General features: G+C 37.3%; 1 long non-coding RNA gene across 1 annotated transcript; it reads left to right on the top strand.

Annotated features, from left to right (window-relative positions):
* The first annotated feature begins 10,408 nt into the window (after nt 1–10,408).
* On the top strand, nt 10,409–10,797 carry LOC130081998 (uncharacterized). Its single transcript, XR_008806733.1, has 2 exons — nt 10,409–10,459; nt 10,491–10,797. It is a non-coding gene; the product is annotated as an uncharacterized LOC130081998 (long non-coding RNA).
* Nucleotides 10,798–14,071: the final 3,274 nt, after the last annotated feature.

The following is a 14,071-nucleotide window of genomic DNA, read 5'->3' as shown; positions in this document are numbered from 1 at the left end:
AATATGCACTTGTTTCTTCAACAAGACCACAAATTGAGCAAATGTATCAATATCAAGATATTTACAGATAGATGAATTAAACCTGTCGCTCATCTTTTAAGTTGTTGCGCTTGTGATAACGTCATACTATAGCCTGGTAGGTCACATAATAACTTCAACATGGCGGATGATGTCGAGATCGTGTTCATATTTAAAGAGATAGTTCACCCAAAAATGAAAATTCTGTCAGTAATTACTCACCCCCATGTTGTTCCAACCCCTTCGTTCATCTTCGGAACACAAATTAAGATATTTTTGATTAAATCTGAGAGCTGTCTCACTCCTCCATAGGCTTCTATTGTAATTGAAACTTGCCGGTCCAGAAAGTTTGTAAAAACATCATTAATATAGTCCAAGTGACTACAGTGGCTCAACCTTAAGTTTATCAAGCAACGAGAATACGACAAGGTTTTTTTTGTTGTTGTTGTTGTTGTTGTTGTTTTTGATTATTGATTATTTAGTAAATTGACTTTGAATGTTTTCTTTATTTAATTTTTTTTCCTGCTTATTAACATGGATGCTAAATTGATTTATTTTCTTTCTAATGTGATTTTTCTTTGTTTGTTTTTTTGTTGTTGTTGTTTTTTTGTGGGAGCGGAGTTCTTCCTGAAGTGGGCTGGTATCTTCTTTTGTGTTCTTTTTCTTCTGTTTCATTCGACTAATGACGATTGTGTTGACTTTCAGTTTTAAATGATTGTTGGCCAACTATTTTAGTTTTACTAAAAGATTATTTATGTGCGGGAACTCGTGCCTCTTGCCCTTTTCTAGGTGGAACGTATTTGTGTGCCTTTATTTGGATTGTTTTTCCGCGTTATTCCCGTGGTGGTGTAGTCCCTACAATTGAGCCTCTTGCTACATTTATAAAGGTACAAAATGCACTGTAAAAATCGATTTAAGGGGCAAATATTGTCCCTTAATGAAAAGGGTGTGACTGCAGTCCAAGTGGAAGAAGTGGGTACGTAGAAGGATGTTAAGTGCCTCAAGGGGTACGACACTCTAAAAAGTTTGAGAACCACTGTTCTGATTTTGATTTTTGCTAACAATTGCCTCAAAACCATTTTATTTGTGCTCAAAATCAAACAATGGTTTCAGATCACACACAGCGAGTCAATATTATAAACACTACAAATCATTCATTAGAAACTACATAAAAAATGGAGAACACAGAATCAAAAGCATGCAGATACAGAAAAAAAGTACACTCACCTAAAGGATTATTAGGAACACCTGTTCAATTTCTCATTAATGCAATTATCTAATCAACCAATCCCATGGCAGTTGCTTCAATGCATTTAGGGGTGTGGTCCTGGTCAAGACAATCTCCTGAACTCCAAACTGAATGTCAGAATGGGAAAGAAAGGTGATTTAAGCAATTTTGAGCGTGGCATGGTTGTTGGTGCCAGACGGGCCGGTCTGAGTATTTCACAATCTGCTCAGTTACTGGGATTTTCATGCACAACCATTTCTAGGGTTCACAAAGAATGGTGTGAAAAGAGAAAAACATCCAGTATGCGGCAGTCCTGTGGGCGAAAATGCCTTGTTGATGCTAGAGGTCAGAGGAGAATGGGCCGACTGATTAGATAGAAGCTGATAGAAGAGCAACTTTGACTGAAATTACCACTCGTTACAACCGAGGTATGCAGCAAAGCATTTGTGAAGCCACAACACGCACAACCTTGAGGCGGATGGGCTACAACAGCAGAAGACCCCACCGGGTACCACTCATCTCCACTACAAATAGGAAAAAGAGGCTACAATTTGCAAGAGCTCACCAAAATTGGACAGTTGAAGACTGGAAAAATGTTGCCTGGTCTGATGAGTCTCGATTTCTGTTGAGACATTCAGATGGTAGAGTCAGAATTTGGCGTAAACAGAATGAGAACATGGATCCATCATGCCTTGTTACCACTGTGCAGGCTGGTAGTGGTGGTGTAATGGTGTGGGGGATGTTTTCTTGGCACACTTTAGGCCCCTTAGTGCCAATTGGGCATCGTTTAAATGCCACGCCCTACCTGAGCATTGTTTCTGACCATGTCCATCCCTTTATGGCCACCATGTACCCATCCTCTGATGGCTACTTCCAGCAGGATAATGCACCATGTCACAAAGCTCGAATCATTTCAAATTGGTTTCTTGAACATGACAATGAGTTCACTGTACTAAAATGGCCCCCACAGTCACCAGATCTCAACCCAATAGAGCATCTTTGGGATGTGGTGGAACGGGAGCTTCGTCCCCTGGATGTGCATCTCACAAATCTCCATCAAAGTGCAAGATGCTATCCAATCAATATGGGCCAACATTTCTAAAGAATGCTTTCAGCACCTTGTTGAATCGTTCTGAAGGCGAAAGGGGGTCAAACACAGTATGGTGTTCCTAATAATCCTTTAGGTGAGTGTATATTGTAACAAAGTAAACTAATTTTGCATTTACGTAAAAAGTATAGCAATCACAACTTAAGGTAAGGTAAATAAATAGTATACTGTATGCACTGCAAGTTGTACTGAATATTGTATAGTATTGAATGTGTGTATATTCAGCACTTGCATACTGTGAAAATACAGTGACCCAACTGGAAAAGCCAAAAAGGTAACAGTAAAAAACTCTTAATGAAAAGCATGTTACTGTACACTCAGAAGAGTTGTGCAACTTCAAAATCAAGGTCAGTGAGAGGGATTTATTTTGCTTCAGGATCATGTCTTCATGTTGGGTCTGGCCTGAGGACTTTGTCCACATCACAATGTCATCACTGCAGGCAAAGGGGAAAAACCCTAAAGCCAGATCCAGCCTTGACAACATTCTTCACGCCTTACTCTTGCTCTTTCTCATCCTCTTCCTCCTTGTTCACCATCTCTTATACTCATACTCTTCCTCCTATATCGTTTCCATCCATTGTTTGTATCAACATTCAGTGCAACATTTTGAGTGACTCTTACTTGTATCATGTACAGTTGGTTTGGTCACATCATTAGAAATAAATGTGAACTATTTTGAGTCGTTGTGTGTAAACGATGACAACTGTGTTGTAGTGGGTGTTTAACTTTTGCCTGCCTGTGTTTAGCGTTTTGAAACATAAGTGCATCAGAGTGCGAAATGTGTTTTAGTGAGTGAGAATGTGTTTAGAGTTTTGCAAAAAGAGTTCATGAGATTTGCAAACAGTGTTTGCAACCTGAACTTGTTTAATGTTTAACAGAAATAATGATTTATTCAACAAATTGGTTTAGGCTATTGAGAATTTGGTTCAGAGAATGGGGTTTAATGTTTTAGCAATTCAGAAATTCATGTATGCATGTATGTATATGTATGTGTTTATATTTACATATATGTGTTACGTGAAATAAGGAGAATTCAATAGTGAATGCAGCAAATAACAGTTTATTAGAACAAATCTATAGGAAAGATAGCAAGGGTCAGATGTTGTGGGTGGCAATGTCCTTCTTGGTAGTGCAGAAACTGCAATAGGCAAAACATCCTTCCTCCAAGAATCCAAACAGGTAATCCAAAACTGACTCAACAGGAATAATCCAGAAACAGGAAAGAGAAACGAGGCCAGAAAGACTCAGAAACAGTCAGGACTGACACTGCACGAACTCACCAAACGATCTGACAACACAGGGCAAAAAGCATAGACATTAAATAGCAGAGCTGATGAGCCACAGCTGACCCTGATCTGCTCATCAGCAGCAACACACACTCGAGATGAGACAGGGTGAACCTGCAAACCGTAACAATATGTATATATGTAAATATTTACATATATATACACACACACACAGCGCTTTAGAAATAAAGAGCTTGTATGCATTGATTAGAAATAAAGAGCTTTGTATGCACACATAAACGAGAACATTTATCAATTGTGCATATATACTGTACAGTGTATTTGTACATGTACGTGTGACAAACTCCTGTACACTCCACTGCACACTGAACAAGCAAAAGACACAAGTAGTGTTTTACATTTTTCACATCTGTGGTATTTATGTGTATATGGTGTTTTTGAAAACACCATTTTTGGAAGAGTTAAAATAGGTTTGAATGAAGTGTTTGGTTTTGCAAGAGATGTCTGATGGTTTGCATGTTAGCAGTTACGTTTGGGCCACATGTGGGTATTATCTGGCACATATGGCCTAGATGTGGCTTGGCTGAACAGATATGGGCCAAATTGTGGCCATATTTGTTCTGCCATAACTTTAAAATCTGCGGGAAATGCTCTTTTGGTTCACAACTCATTTTGAGGTATATGGCCCAGATAACAACGAACACATGAGAACCATATGTGGTTGAGTTATGGCACACAGTGAAAACACCGACTTGTGGTAAACATTTGGCTTATACGCGGAAAAACACAGGAATCCTGGAATCAAGTGCGGCAGACATGCGCCGTTCCACACCTCAGGTTGCTATGCATCTTCCCTCCTATTGGTGGAGAGACTATACGGCGCGAAGTTGACTGAGACGCGGGCACGGGCACGGGCACATGCAGCGGGCGGCATTTCTTTCCTCACGACTGTTCAGGTAAGTGATGTTTTGAGCCTTTAAAGTCATTTAAGTGAAATATGCAGCATTATGTGTCAATATTTCATGTTATTAAGCGTTTAGTTATTCGTTTAATTGAGGAAGGGGTCAAATTAGCTAATATTTTCCTCAGTTTAACAATAATGTTACTGTATAGGGGTCCTCTGGTTTGCCGTTTTAACGTTAAATTCCGAGGTTATTGGTATAAATCAACAGTATGTACTCATATCGTGTCTTAATATCATTGTGAATTCAGGCGACGCGGTCTGACGTCGGTGTTATGTTCGTCAAAAAACCTTAACGTTAGGCCCAAACCCTAGTGTGCTCAATCATTTAACTAATCATATTAATAATAATAATACAATTTCAACAAGAATTTCTACGTTACATTTACGTGTGCATTATTGTATGTATCTTATTTAAATCTGAAATGATATTTGATCAATACTTTCCCCTCTTTAAAATTGTACTTGTTAACGTTATGACGTTGTTAACGTCAGTATGCACTGTGCAACATGAACAAACAATGATCCGCTGTATTTCTATATTTCTATTAACTAATGCTATCAAAGATTACCAAATACAGTAAAAAATCTAACGTTAGGCTTTACTCGTGGTTAGTTAATACATTAACTTTTGTTAACAAATGAAACCTTATTGTAAAGTGTTATCAATTGTAAAATAAATAAATAAATAAACTTCACTTGACTGCTTGTTCATGCCTTGCTTTTTTACCATTCTCTGCCCTTTATTTAAAATAAATAATTACGTGCCACAGTGTGATCGTGCAGAAATGTTTCCAACAATCACATTATCAATTATGTTAACTTCTCTAACCTTTCACAAATACGAACCCCAACCTGTCATAACCTGTGGGTGCTATGACTGAACTCTTATTTCATGATTTGAGTAATTTAATAGTTTTTTTAAAATAAAATTGTATAAGCACAATATAGTTTTTTTTATCTTTGTTATTTAAATAAGCAAAGATGCAAATAATAAGCAATATGACAATTACTATAATAAGAAAGATACAAATCAAATAAACAGTGCTTCAAATTTTTCATACTTTAATGCTTCCAAAAGTTAGTGTAGCCATGATGAAACCAAGTGAACTAAACCTGTCCCTTCACTGTTATATGATGTGCTTATAATTTATATAATTTTAACTAAAATTCTGCACTTAATTAATATCTGAAATTATGCCTGATATCACTATGTAGCCTGCCTGCTTTTAACCCTGCTACCTTTTTTACAACACATTTTGTTTTTGTTTTTTTCTTACAGATTTATTCGGTGAGACTTTTCCCTTCAAATTATCATCATGGACATTGCAAGTAAATGTAAACCAAATAACCTTAGAAGGAGGGCTGTTAAAAGAGTTAATGAGTTATTTGACTCCCTTGGTTGCATTCAAGATAGTGAGGAGGAATTACACTCAGATCACTTATCTTCCAGGCATGCCTCAGATTCTGAGGAGCCATGTGCTGAGTCATCATCAGAGGTGGATTCTGATGATGACCAATCTGATGAGGGGAATTTAGTGAGTGATGATTTGGTTGGTTCACTGGCAGGCTGGGCTGTAAATTTTGGAATCTCTCTGATCGCTTTGTCTGCCCTTTTGACCATACTTAGGGTGCATCTCCCTTTCCTCCCTAAAGATGGTAGAACTCTGCTCAGAACAAAAACCTCTTACAAGACTCAAATGATAGCTGGTGGAGATTTTCATTACTTCGGTATACTAAATTCACAAGACAGCATTTGAAAACATGTGGTCCAAAGTTCCTGACCAACACATTTTTAGACTGCAGTTAAACTTCGATGGCATTCCACTGTTTAAAAGCAACTCTGTACAGTTTTGGCCAATACTTGGGATTCTTCAAGACTGTAAATTAAAGCGGCCCTTCGTAATCGGACTGTTCTGTGGTAGCTCTAAACCAAAATCTTTGAATGAATATTTGAAAGATCTTGTTAGTGAATTGAAAACACTGAGCTGTGGGTTTGGCATTAAAGGCAAATGGTTCTTTTTAAAAGTTAGTTCTGTTGTATGTGATGCACCTGCTAGGGCTTTTATCAAAGCCATCAAGAGTCACACTGGTCACTCTGCCTGTGGTAAATGTACTCAAACTGGCCTGTATCTCAAACACCGAATGACCTTTCCTGAAATGAATGCCCCACTTAGGACAGACCTCTCTTTCCGGCAGATGATAGATGAAGACCATCATGTTGCTAAGTCTCCCCTAATAGAAACAAACATTGACATGGTTGGTGGTTTTCCTCATGACTACATGCATCTTGTTTGTCTTGGGATGATGCGGAGACTTTTAGATCTTTGGTTGAGTTCAGGGCCACTCCGTGTTCGTTTACCTTCCCGGCTGAGTCAAGTCATTTCAGATTCTCTTGTAGGGTTGAGATTGTACATACCTTCTGATTTTGCACGTAAACCAAGACCACTAACACATAGACTGAGGTGGAAAGCTACAGAACTCAGGCAGTTCTTGTTATACACTGGTCCAGTGGTCCTTTGTAATGTCCTGGCCCCACCAGTGTACAGCCATTTTATGCTTTTGTCAGTTTCTGTTTATATTCTTCTCAGTCGGAAATTTTGCTGTCTGTTAAATGACTTTGCTCATACATGTCTAGTGTACATGTCATAACATTTCGGCGTGTTATATGGTCAGGAATTTCTTTGTTACAACGTGCATGGATTAGTGCACCTCTGTGAGGATGTAAAGCAGCATGGTAATTTAGATGAATTTTCTGCTTTTCCTTTTGAAAATTTCTTGGGTACTCTTAAAAAGCTTGTCAGAAGACCTAGCAATCCTTTGGCCCAAGTCATTCGCAGGCTATCCGAAATTAATGCTCAGAGCAATGCACGTGATGAGACCATCAATAGGACCCTTAGACGTGAACACAACAATGGCCCTGTACCTTTGATATTTTCAAAAGCAGTTAACCAGTTTCAAGAGGCTTTCCTTGGTGGTTTAGTCATTAAAATAACTGAAGGAGACAATTGTGTGAAAATACAGAATAGTATTGCCACTGTTGTGAACATCATTTTGAGCGAAGGAAAAGTATTCATTGTGTACAAAGAGTATAAACATAGAACCTCTTTCTTTGACTATCCAATGAATTCAAGTGATTTGGGAATTTTTGTTGTGAGGGAACTCTCTGAAGACTTGCACATCTCAGAGTTTGATGGCAGTGTTGAGAAGTATGTTAGGTTACCTCTTAGAGAAAATTTTGTTGTTTTACCATTACTACATTCTGCACAAGTTCATGAAACAGAAAATTAAATATGGAATGTGTGGCGATAAACTAGTACAAAAGTCATAGTTGGTAAGTATTTATTTAATTGTTGTTTTTGTTTTAATTCATAATGTCTGCCTCCCTAATTGATAAAAACAATGTTGTTATTGCAAGATAAGGTGCTATGAAGTTGGGAGAACATTTTAAAGAGCTAAAATTAAGTTCAAGCTTTAAGGTCTTACTGTTAGGTTGGAGTGTGTGATATGTATTTTTAATAATAATATAGTAATTGTTGTTTTAGCTAACATCGCTAACATTTCATTTGTATGTGTATGTTTTCACTGTGTGACATAGCCTAATAGAATGACATCCAAATTTCAATATTATAAAAGGGAGCAAAAAATGCCCCATAGGAGATTTTGTATTTTTATTTGATATATTTAAGCATTATCAATCGAGCAAGCATATGTTTTTATGCTTTGTAGGCTATATCTTTTAGGAGTTTTTAACTCTCCTGACAGGCGGTTGTTGAAAATAAGAACGTGATCTTTAAAGAATAGTTCCCTTAAAAAAGCACATTCTGTTATGATTTACTCACTCTCAAATGGATCCAAACCTGTATGAACTTCTTTCTTCTGCTGAAGACAATAAGATATTTTGACGAATGTCGGTCACTAAACAGTTGATGGACCCCACTGACTTCCATAGTATTTTTTTTTTTTTTTCTATGCAAGTCAGTGAGGTCCATCAACTGTTTAGTGACCGACATTCTTCAAAATATCTTTTTCTGTGTTCAGCAGAAGAAAGAAGAAAGAAGTTCATACAGGTTCGAAACAACTTGAGGGTGAGTAAACGATGACAGAACTTTCATTTTGTGAAAACAATCCATCAAGACATCCTTCAGACATCCATCAAGCATTGACGCCGATGCTTCACGTGAATGCAGTGTAATAGTTATTCATTCAAGAGCAGTAAGTTATTTTCTCTCTTGTTTGATTAGCTTTAATGGCACAGAGAGCAATAAGTATATTAGGAGTAGTATATTAATAAATTAATATTAGCATATTAATATTATACAACTAGTGCAATTTGCCAGTGCAAAATCAGTTTTTGTGTGTGTTTTCAGGGTTTGGTGTATTTGAGTGCTCATTGTTACAATAACATAGCAAAAGTTCAGTGACATTTTTATTTGTGCATGGTAGAAAGCAGATGCTGATACTGACATAATGACATACAATAAATATGGATTCAGGCAGCAGGCTACACAGTTGTCATGTGGCGTCAGGAATGACACGAAGAGTGAATCCAATAGCAGCACTTTAATAACACAGACAGGTAATCCAGGGAAACCAGGGAAACTCAGGACAGAAAGACAGCTACAGGAAACATAAACAATGACCGACACCCAACAACTGAAGCACAGAGGTTTAAGTAGAAAGTAGTAGGCAAACAAGCTAAACAAGATAACAAGGGGGCGTGGTTAATAAGAAACAGCTGGGGAGACTAATAAACAAAACAAAAAAACTACTAAGGACTACAAAACATGGCACAGAACAGGAAATAACAAAAGTCCAAACATAACAAGGAAAACACAAGACAGGAATCGTGACAACAGTGAACTGTAATGGCAAAAGCCAATGTCTGCTGCTTTTACCAATATATTTAATGATTTGCATTTCCAATCCAAACAATGTCAAACTTGGCACTGCACTTACTTGTGCCTGTAACAAGACACCTGTCAAGCTTGACATCCATCTGACTTATGGTTCGAGAGATATGCCAATAACACACACACACACACACAGACAGACAGACAGACAGACGTTCCTGTAATTTATAGATAGGTAGATGGTATATATTGTCATACTGCCCAGCCCTAACGTGCGGTATGGGTTGGGCAATGACAAGAATTTCCATATAACAAACCTAGAAAATGTTTTCAGATGGAGTATGTGATGGTTTATAGTTAATTTTTGAATATAAAAGCATTTTCATTTTAGGGTGGTCTATTTAAATGCCTATTTTAACCACTTACACAATGTTTTTTTTTTTTTTTTCGGAGACTACCTTTCTGGGTCTGGTTGGTGGCTTTGACCTGAAAGACACCGTGTGGAGAGTGCTGAAAGCCACTTTTACAACTGCTGTTGCACGTGTTATGAATTGGAGAGGAGTTAATGGGAAGATTGGTGTCCACAGCCTGGTCTTAAAGGAAGTTGTCATTGGTAAGAACCTTTTTTAGAAGTCATTTTTATTTGTATAAACGCGGAGTTTTTTTGTGATTGTTGCGGGCAAAAATCCTTGATTATGCGGCCCGTTTTCTTTAAAAATGCGATGGAATATGCGGGATATTTATGCGATGAAATTGCGGGAGCTTGCAAAAACGGCGGTTTGATGAAAAAGAGAAAAAAAGTGATTCCCCCAACACCCTGTTCTCACTAGGCTTCTACCTTAATGTAAAGAGTCATTTCTTATTACTTCCTTTGATAAGCAAGCATACACATCACAGAAATATTGTGATGTATAGTGCTGGGAATATTTAATTTCTCATCTTGTTTTATTTCAGACTGTAACGAGTGGAAATAAGGTGTGGCCCCTTTAAGAGCTGACACTTATACGAGTTCGATTTGTCGATGTCAATCGCCTCCGTGAGTCTGTCTGGCCTCTGTAATAACTTCAGCTGTGAGCTATCCCGTCGCGTAATTGCGTCACTTCATAACGTTCCCATGGAAACAGGGGGAAATGGCTGCTCTTGTGTGAAGCAAACGCAACATTTTTCAACTTTCTGCTAAGATATATGTGACGTTTTTGCAATGAAAATGCGAGGATTATGAAATCATGCAAACCTTGCATATTTTGCACGGAAATCGGCAATTTATGCGGCGAAAGTGCGGCGTATTGGAAAAAATGCGGCCCCCGCATGAATATGCGGACTTTGGCTGATTATGCATTGAATTCAGCGATCGCATAATCGCATTTTTCTGGAGGGACTGGTTTCTCTCACCGCACAGCATCTGAAATGAACGGTGGACGGTGATGCATTTTTCGCCGATCAATAAATGTTCCAGGTTGACCTCTCTGCAACAGATTGACTCCGGTGCAGTGTCCATGCTCCAGCAGCACCCGCGCCCACAGTCACTTCCCCCCAAACGATCCTGTACTGTAAGTGGAGCCTGAAACTGATCCTCCATGTGGTGGTCGTCAGATACTACCGGCCTGTCCCTCACGGGCTCAAATGCGTAACCCATGCCGTTAAAAGTGCTCATTTTCGTCTGTGTATTAGGACCTGCAGCTGTTGTCTATGCAGCTTCGCGGGTCCTACCATGCCAGTGACGTCATCGAAATTGCCAGCGCTAACAAACGCAATTTTTGTGTTGCTTAAAAAAAGCTATATTAATTTTTTATTAAAATGTTTAGTGTAATTTACTTTTAATTGCCATAACACGTTTTCAACGTCGATTTTTTTTCAGTTCAGTTCATCTTTAAGTGACTGCATTTTTTTTATTTATAAGTTGTTGTTTTTTTGCATAGTTATCTTTTTATTTATTTTAAAGCTGTAATCACAATAGTTTTGCTTGAGATTATCATACTGTCAAAGTCTCATACCAGCGCATGCCTACACCTATCTGTATTTAGTTCATTATCACTGTGTATTTAAGTTCCTCCTTGCATTTAGTACTTGGCTGTTTGTGCGTTTGTGCTTGTCTCACATGGTGTTTGAGTTTATATTGTGTTCGTAAAAACACTTCTATTTGAGTCTTTGGACTTAAACGTGACATTTATGTTATCTGTGTTGGTGTGTTTTTACATTAAAGTGTGCATGTCTTTTTTAAAGCAGAATACATGCAGTGTTTAACTGGTTGCTGAAAAAGTATTCTAAAAATATATTCTATAAACAAAATTTAAATAATTTGTCTTAAGAAATTATGGTATTATTATGGCCCACATTTTGCAATTCCTTTTGAAAATATACTGGATATATATATATATATATATATATATATATATATATACACAGTGGTCAATCAGAGGTGGTTAATAATTGGAATTAAAATATTAAAGGAAATAATTTATATTTTATGATTTTTTTTTCCCCCATTATCCTCCAGCTCTAGCTTCCAGGTTGTATTGCTGCTAACATTATTTAAATTCATCTTTATTGCAGGTGCAGTCAGGCAAAACCCCCTTACTGGAAAAGCATCAAATAAAGACATTGAATTCAACATCATTAAATGGCTGCACCTCGCTGGAGACCGAGAGGGGGGGAGAAGGGAGCGATTGAAGAAACGCGAGGCCCAACAACACATTGCCGACCCTCATTAGAGACGTCCCTGTACATTAACACACATCTCAACTTACCTTTCAAGTTTCTTTAACTTTACCAATTTCTCTTTAAAGTTCTCTGTACAAGTTACTTTTATTTATTTATTTTTCTGTTTTTTTTACTCTCAGAGTTGAACATAACGATTAATATATGCTTTAAAACATGAATTTTGGTGTAAACAAAGCATTAGTCTAAGACTCTTTGAATGTTATTTATATTATTAATATTTATTCTTAATGTTTTCAACTGAATTCCACTTAAATTATTAAGCACAACTGAGTAGCTGTTGTTAGTAGCTGTTGTCTTAAATGTTATATTTATTCTTAAAGCTGTAATTTTTTAAACATGTCAAAAGTAAATTGTTTTGAATACATTTGTTGTTGAGTGTTTCATTTACCTTTGAGTTAATAAGACTTTTACATACTGTCAGCTGCATGTGGGCCACATAAGGGCCATTAGATTTTAACAGAACTCAACCATACTAAAATTGCATATAAGGCTCACATATGGGCCACATTAAATTGTATTATTTGGCTTATGCTTGGTGGAGTTATGGCATTCCTTTGGTTCAGTTCTGGCAACGAAGAAGTGTGCCATATTTGGGCCACATAAAATTATATTTGGCTCATGCTTGGTGGACTTATGGCACTGCTTTGGTTCAGTTCTGGCAAAGGAGATGTGGGCCATATCTGGGCCGGCAAACACAAACTAATCTGGGCCACAGCTCAGCTGTTTATCTGGCCCACATGTTTGCCAAAGGAAATTTGCTGACTGGGATGCGTGTTTCGTGATTTTGTGTGTAAAGTTTCAAGAAATTGAGCCACAGTTTCAGAAATTGTGGGTAAACAATTTGAAAAACTGTAAGAGACAGTAATATTGTAATGTAACTAATAACTTTCAAATGACAGTAACTAGTAGCTGTCCTTAATGTATAAATATAATGTATTACATTTTGGAAATAACTTGCCCAACTTGAATGCAAGTATTATTTCTGCAAACTGAAGAGCTCATAACATGGGAATGTATGTACAGTGTGTATAATAATGTATATTTTTAAACCACTCACTTATGGTGTTTTTTAAAATGTAATTGCATTTTTTTATATTTAATTTACAAAAGAAATTTACAAATTTAATCTAATTTGATTTCTTAATTTCGTTCATGGAGATAGGATGGACAATGTGCAATGGTTTAGTGGAAGATTGCTAACATCCAGTAGCGGAGTGGCAATCGGGAGAGTCGGGAGTTTTCCCGGTGGGCCGGTATTGTTTCGAGGCAGCGAGGGCCGGTCTGATAAAATATATTCATTGCAAATTCGCCATGCGCACTTGGGGCCCAAGCGAGGGGAAGAAAACATTTTTTTTTAACATTTTCTATAACAGAGCGTATATTTGCACTAAGTGCCTGTCTTTAATGCAAAAAGACACTCGTTACGAAACAGCTACAGTGGCGTAGGTCGTAACGCGTGAAGTGCTTGAAAGTAGCTTTTGATGCGCTCGACCCGAGTTCGAATCCGCCTTTTGCCGAACTCTCTCTTCTCCCTTTTCCCAACACATTATGTAAAGATGTAAAATGTATAACCTAACATTAGGGTCTCTAGCGTTATATTTTGCCAACGAACTAAAATTGAAACCATGATATGGCTTTGTGCCTTTATAAAACAGCACAAGACTTTAAGAATAGGCATCCTGTCTGTGCTGGGTGATTTAAAGAAAAGTGCGCTCTTTGCTCACGCGATCAGCATGGTTATCTGGTGTTTTCTCCTAAAAGCTCAAGGGTTTATTTCTTGCAAATGAAAAAATTAGGACAAAAATATTTTAATTGTCCTATATTATAGTGTAATGTAGGCTAAAATATACTTTTGAAATATTCATTTTCATTTATATAGTACATTTATAGGCTAAATGGATTTTACGTCATAGGAATAATTATATAAATCATTAT

Source organism: Rhinichthys klamathensis, unplaced genomic scaffold (assembly GCF_029890125.1).
Source record: "Rhinichthys klamathensis goyatoka isolate OS25496 unplaced genomic scaffold, OSU_Roscu_1.1 h1tg000040l_1, whole genome shotgun sequence".
Classification (NCBI taxonomy): domain Eukaryota; kingdom Metazoa; phylum Chordata; class Actinopteri; order Cypriniformes; family Leuciscidae; genus Rhinichthys; species Rhinichthys klamathensis.
Note: the sequence above shows the minus strand (reverse complement) of the source record. Positions and strands in the feature narration are given on the sequence as shown.